A 6,525-nucleotide genomic window follows, 5' to 3' on the forward strand; every position below is an offset into this window, starting at 1 on the left:
AAATGTATATTTTTTTTCGATTAATCCAAATTGAAGCCTTTTTTTTCTTTGAAATGAAATTTTAACATCTTAACCGTTTGAGCGACTTGAAGATCCAGTAGCTGAAAAGCTTTTGATCCATAACCCAAAATAAATCACTATCCGAATTATATAATAACTGAAAATAGTTCAATTGACTTTTTTCAATGTAATTCATTAAAAACATACAAAGACCGAGACTTTTTTAAACTAATAAATGTCAAAAATTAAAAATACCTTTTTTGGCGACGAAAATGCGATGTTGAATCGATGGCCGCCAGGTGAGAAAGAGAGTGAATTGCGGGAATATTACTTCCCAGCCCCCCACATCACATAATTACTCATACAATTCTCTCTAATTAATTTAAACATTGGTAAATGTTTAAAAATATTATAAACCGAATATTTTAAATGTTTTTTTTTCAATTATGCCCGATTCTTTTAAAAATTAAATTAATTTTGCACTTTTAGGACATACATTGTTAAGCTGACAGTGATTTGATAGGTCAACGATTCTCCGGTTAGAAGTTGAATAATTATTTCATTTTAAAAATAAATAATTAATTATTAAATATTCCTTAATTTTTTGTGCTATTATTTTTAGAAAGGATTTTGATTAATGTAATATTTTTTATTTACACTGAAGGATCCTTGAGTCGCCGGCCGTTTCCCGCCATTCCCAAGGACGATTCAGGCTGCAACTAGCAGACGAGACTCGGCTTTTTTACGGTGAGCTTTTATTTCGAAATATTATAATTTTAAATTATATAAATGTTGCTTTTTCGTTGAAATTGAAGAGAAATCGCTAATGAAATAATTTATCAATCGCCAGTTTTAAATACTGATTTGTTGGATGTATTATTGCGACACAGCAAGTCGGTCCAACCTCTTCGGATTGCCTGTTGATTTTGGTAAAATTTTCCTCCTGGATCAAATATATTTTCAAGAGGAAAAATACCTTTTCATTACTAGCAATATAATTATTTCAATTAATTATGCTTTTTGCCTATCGTCTTGGTTGAGATGAAAACGTAAGTGTAACAAGCGGAATTTGAGCCCAAGACCTTCGGTTCAATACGCCACTGCCTAATCACTTGAGGTATCAGTCACTATAGCTTAAGTGGTTGGAACAGTGACAGATTGATGTATTAATGAAATGAAATTAATCATTTAAGACATCTCTTATCCATATTCTTTTCAGACGTTTACGTAGTAATTGTGGGGAATGAAGTAATCATATTTGTGTGTTGGTGTGATTTTGTAATTTACTATGAAATAGTCTTAAAATTTTGGATTGAAAACTGTAATCTTTGAATATTGGAATACTTGGCCGATCCATATATTTGGCACCCGTACATCCAAATAGGTTTGAGTAGGTATGTGTATATCCAAAATTTTGATTTTAATGGTAATTTTGATTGTCGGTTGAGTAGGTAATAAAGAATTTTAAATCGTCTGTTCAGTGTCTGTTTTTTTAATCGTATGTGTGGATTCCAAGTTAGTCTTCTATCAAATGTAAGTCCAAAATAGTTAACTTTGTCGGATTGAGGAACAGGTTCATTGTATAAGTATATGCTAGGAAAATGTATTATCTAAACAGTGCATTGAGTTGTTCCATGAGTGTTGAACTGTGTAGGTAGCTGGTTCATCGAAGCTGTTTTAAGGCGAGGATTGTTGCCTTAAGAGAGTAAATGTTATTTATATAATATCTATTTTTTATAAATACCTTATCTTCCATTCTCTGATTTCAAATGAATTTTTTTCCCAGGAGGGATTTACAAATGATAAATCAACTCTCTCTCTACTGGCAGTCAGGCATGTTAGTATTAATATTTGATTATTATTATAAAATTATGATCTTATAAATAACTTTTGCCTGTAAATTACATTTAATTTATTCTAGGCTTTATACATTTCTGTTTTCTTTTTCCAAGGGTGTTGAGCCATCTTTACTTTTTTTTTAATGACAGACAGTCAGATAAACTTTCACACAACATTAATAAAACTATTGCTAATGCAAATTAAGATTTATTATTGGGTTGTCCGGAAAATAATGCAGGATTTTAAGTTTTCATTAAAAAAAATCTATATAAAATATTCTGTTTACGTTTACAGGATTACTCATTTGTATGAATNATGGGAAATTATTTTGATTAAAGAACATTGCTTTAAAGTAACTAGTTTCTTTTTTTTTGTTTAATACCAAAATCCTGCATTATTTTCCGGACAACCCAATACATGTCATACTAAACATTTCCATGATCTAGATACACTTAAAATTTTATACACTTTCACTGTAAGACCAGTTTTAGATTACTGTTGATTGCTTTGTGCTCCCTTTCAATCCACCCATATCGCTCGTCATCTTTTTGGAACGTAGCTCCAGGCTAGGTAGGCTATGAATATTTTTATATATACTACACCGGTGTTTTATATATACTAAACCATCAATACCAATCAATTGTGATGGTTGATCCATAGTGTCCAAAGTTTTTTTTTTTTTTTCTTTAAATAAAACAGTTAATTAAATATTTTTTTGGGCGATCTTGACTAATAAGTTGACTTGACTAGGATGTTTACTAATTTGAGGAGGGTAAACCAGCCCATACTAACCTAATGAGCCTATTAAAGTGTATTTACCGTTAATTAAATAAATATATAGATATATGAATGAATAAATAAATAAATATGCGCTCCATATTTGACAGCCAAGAATTTTCAGGTTTAATGTCTTGAGTGCCTGGAAGCGGTTTTGGTCCTGAACAAGTTTGCTTAAAGTTGGGGGCAACTGTTGATGAAGTGGGCCTTTAGGCCTTTTCTTTCCTTTTCAAAGAATCCACAAGAGAGAATTTTGTGGCGCATTCGAGGCATAAAGGGCTGTTGGTCCTTTTGAATTTAAAGAGGTATGCCAAGAAGTTGCCCCGACCAATCAAGGTTTGCATGGCCCAGAAATTCGGAGATACCCACTTCACTCATGCCCGCTCCTCGATGTTTGGTGCTTCTAGGATCCTTTTGCTCCAACTTTGTAACTTTTGTGACCAAGCTGTACCTTTATCTGTCATAAGGTCGGTAGATATATGCTCTTATATGCAATCGCCAGGGCTTTTGGACTCATTCCCCTTTTGCTTTTGCAATTCCGCTTAATTTGGAGAAGGTGCATCGTGTTGCCTATCTGATTTTGATGACGTGATGAGAGGGGCTAAGGTTTTTTCCAAGCATCTGCATGTATCTCCTCCCTTGACCTCCTTGAAAAATGGGGACCCGTTTAGACTTGGAGGTTTCAGGCTTCCTATTGTCCTCTTCCTTGTGAATGGAATCATTATGGGGGTTAATCCTCCTCTCTTTTTCACCACCTGTCCACCAGACTGAGTGCTTGTTGTATAAGATCCATCACGATGTTCGCATGGCGGCACTTTACCACTATGGCATGGTCATCCGCATAGCCTAGACAATAAACTCCTCGTTTCAACATTTGTAAGAGTTTGTCTACCAGTGTCGTCCGCAGTAGAGGTCAGAGAACACACCCGTGCATCCCCTGGTTGTCTTAACCTGGATGGTCGCTCTGCCAAGTTGGATGTGATTATCCTGTTCCTAGGTCTTCTTCCACCCATTGGCATGCCTTTTCCGAGCCTCCACAGTTTTTAATTGCTATATATAGAGAGGCTGTTGTTGCAATGTTAAAGGCTCCCTCTATATCCTTAAAAAGTGTTAGAGCTATCTCCTTGTCATTTATGGACTTAATTAGGCATTTACACAGGTCATCCAGGGCTCTGAAGATCTCCCTGGCTGGTATACAAATTGTCGCACACGAATGTGGCCCTATACCATCTTTCTAATGTCTTCAACATGAATGACTTACAACTGATAGGTCTGTACGAGTTGGGCTTGTAAATGTTAGGTTGTCCTACTTTTGGTATGTACACTACTCGTATTGCTCACCATCTTCTGGAACGTAGCTCCAAGCTAGGCAGGCTATGATTATTTTTTACTAAGTATGGCATGAGAATCTCTTGACTTTTTGTAGTAGCGCTGGGTATGTTCCATCTATTCCTTGCACCTTATATGGGCTAAACTTCTCAAGTGCCCAGCTTATGGCTTTAGTTGTATTGTGGCTACCACCTCCTTCCACTCTTCTTTTCTTGTTTTTATTTGTTTTGAGCATTCAAGTTGCTTGAATAAAATTGCAAGTACCTTTCTAGTTCAGAACAATCAACTCAATCTTTCCTCTGATGTATTAGGTCATTGACTGTTGCTGCTACAATTCCACTCCCTAGGTTTTTTCTGTGTGCTACGTTAAATCTCCATTGAGCTGTTGTTTTGCATGTTGTGCAGATGTTTTCTCAGATGCCAGTGACCGGTTAAAAGTCCCATCACTCCTCTGAGTCTAGCCCTCTCTGACTGCAGCAGTGAGTTTGCCAGTTTTTGTGAGGGTTGTTTTAACATAAGTTTACTGTGTCTAGTGCTGCTAGTTTATCCACTTCTTATTTTGTTTTATTTGGATCCATTCTGAGATGGAAGATTCTGTATTTGTTTTTGTTATCCCAAGTATAGGTTCAGGCCCTATGTATGGTCTTGAAGATCCTCCTCTGGCCAGTGTATCTGCTTTTTCGTTACCCAAAATTCCTTTGTGCCCTGGCACTCAAGATATCGTCGGGGTGGTTCCCCAAGTTTTGGAGATGTTGGATGCATTCACTGACTAATTGTGATGTGATTTTTTACATGAAAATGCTTTAAGAGCTGCTTGGCTATCAGACCTTATGACAATTTATTTGCCAGTGTAACCTCTTTTAAGATTTTCTAGAGCACAAGTGTTGAAGGCATCTATTTCTGCTTGAAAGAACGAAGTGTATTTCCTTAATGAGTTCGATTGCTCATATTTTGGGCTTGTACAAAAAATCTTTGTTTTACGGCCATCCATATACCATATCATTGTTTCTGATGTTCTCTTGAGTTGTTCATCTCTTTTATAGTCTGTTGAGCTTTATAGCATGTTGTAAAGAATGTTTCAGGGAACATATAGCCAGTCCTCATTTCTAAGAATGTATAGCCAATAGGACATTTTTGGTTTTAATCCCCAAGATTTGCCTAAGGTTCTTCTGTCGTCATAAGCAATATTTCACTTTTTGTTATGGCATGCTGCAGGTGAGGGTTCCAGGTTAACTTCTTATCATAGGTTATTCCATGTTATTTAACTTCATTTTTTAACTGCAGCATGTCATCATGGAAACGTATTTCTATGTTTCTTTCCTTGATGAAAGCAACATGGAAACATATTTCTATGTTTCTTTCCTTGGTGAAAGCAACATGATAACGCATTTCTATGTTTCTTTCCTTGGTGAAAGCAACATGGAAACATATTTCTATGTTTCTTTCCTTGGTGAAAGCAACATGGAAACATATTTCTATGTTTCTTTCCTTGGTGAAAGAAACATGGAAACGTATTTCTGTTTCTTTCCTTGGTGAAAGCAATTAGGGTAGTTTTTGAGGGGTTAACCCCCGTTGTGAACACCATTGTTCCCCCATGTTTAGCACACTTTGGGTGAGCTCTTTTAATGTTGTGTCAAACTTTCCCCTAACTAATATTACAATGTCATCTGCATAGCCTTGGGGATAAATTCCACTTTCATTTATGAATCGATTTCTATCTTCATCCAATTTTGGTAAACACATTATATGTGATTGTTATCATGTCCATCTTGACTCCTTTCTTCATATTGTTTAGTCTAATTACTGTGTGGTCCCTGGAACAGAGCTCGTAAGTGATTAGACATTGTAGTCTAATGAATTGAAATGCATGTTCTTGTTTTGTTGCGTGTGGTCGTATACGATTTTTCTTCCCTAATCTCCCAGCCTACCTATTTTACCTTTTACTAGCCACGGTTCCTGGATAACGACTACATCGCTGTTGTTCTCCTTGGCCACACGACAAAGTGAAAGTGTTTCAGCCTTACCGTGCTGGAGGTTTGCTTGAACCACCCTCAGCATCAGTCTTTACTGCTTTTTTGATGACCTTTAGAGTTATCATTATAAAGCCAAGATACAGTTTTAAGTGGCCCCCAAAGGATACATTATCTATGTCTACCACCAGTGTTTGACTTTTGCTTTCTACTCTCTGGCTGATGACTCTCCATTGCTCGGTATACCTGGGGTTTTGGGATCCCATCAACTGAGAATGGTGGTAGTGTCCATAGTGCCCAGAAGGTCAGGATCTGGCACCCACTTGGCCACCCAAGTGGTTTTTATGATTTCTCCGTAGAGGCCTACCCTAAAGTTGGCCCCTTCCTACGGATGGATGGTAGGTACCGTTGCCACAAACCATTCCTTGACCCTTTGAATCTCACAGGTTATCAGGACAGCCCCTTTTTCAATGCATCTATTGCCAAATTGATGTCCTTTGGAGTTGTTACAGCTCCAAACCTCAGCTAAGCTGGCCCGCTGATCAGCTGTTAACTCGTTGTCCTGGTATTCCTCCAACACTTGTAAAGGTGCTATAAAAACTATACCCCT

The sequence above is a fragment of the Cimex lectularius genome, unplaced genomic scaffold (assembly GCF_000648675.2).
Source record: "Cimex lectularius strain Harlan isolate CLEC.00 unplaced genomic scaffold, Clec_2.1 scaffold415, whole genome shotgun sequence".
In the NCBI taxonomy this organism is placed as follows: Eukaryota; Metazoa; Arthropoda; class Insecta; order Hemiptera; family Cimicidae; genus Cimex; species Cimex lectularius.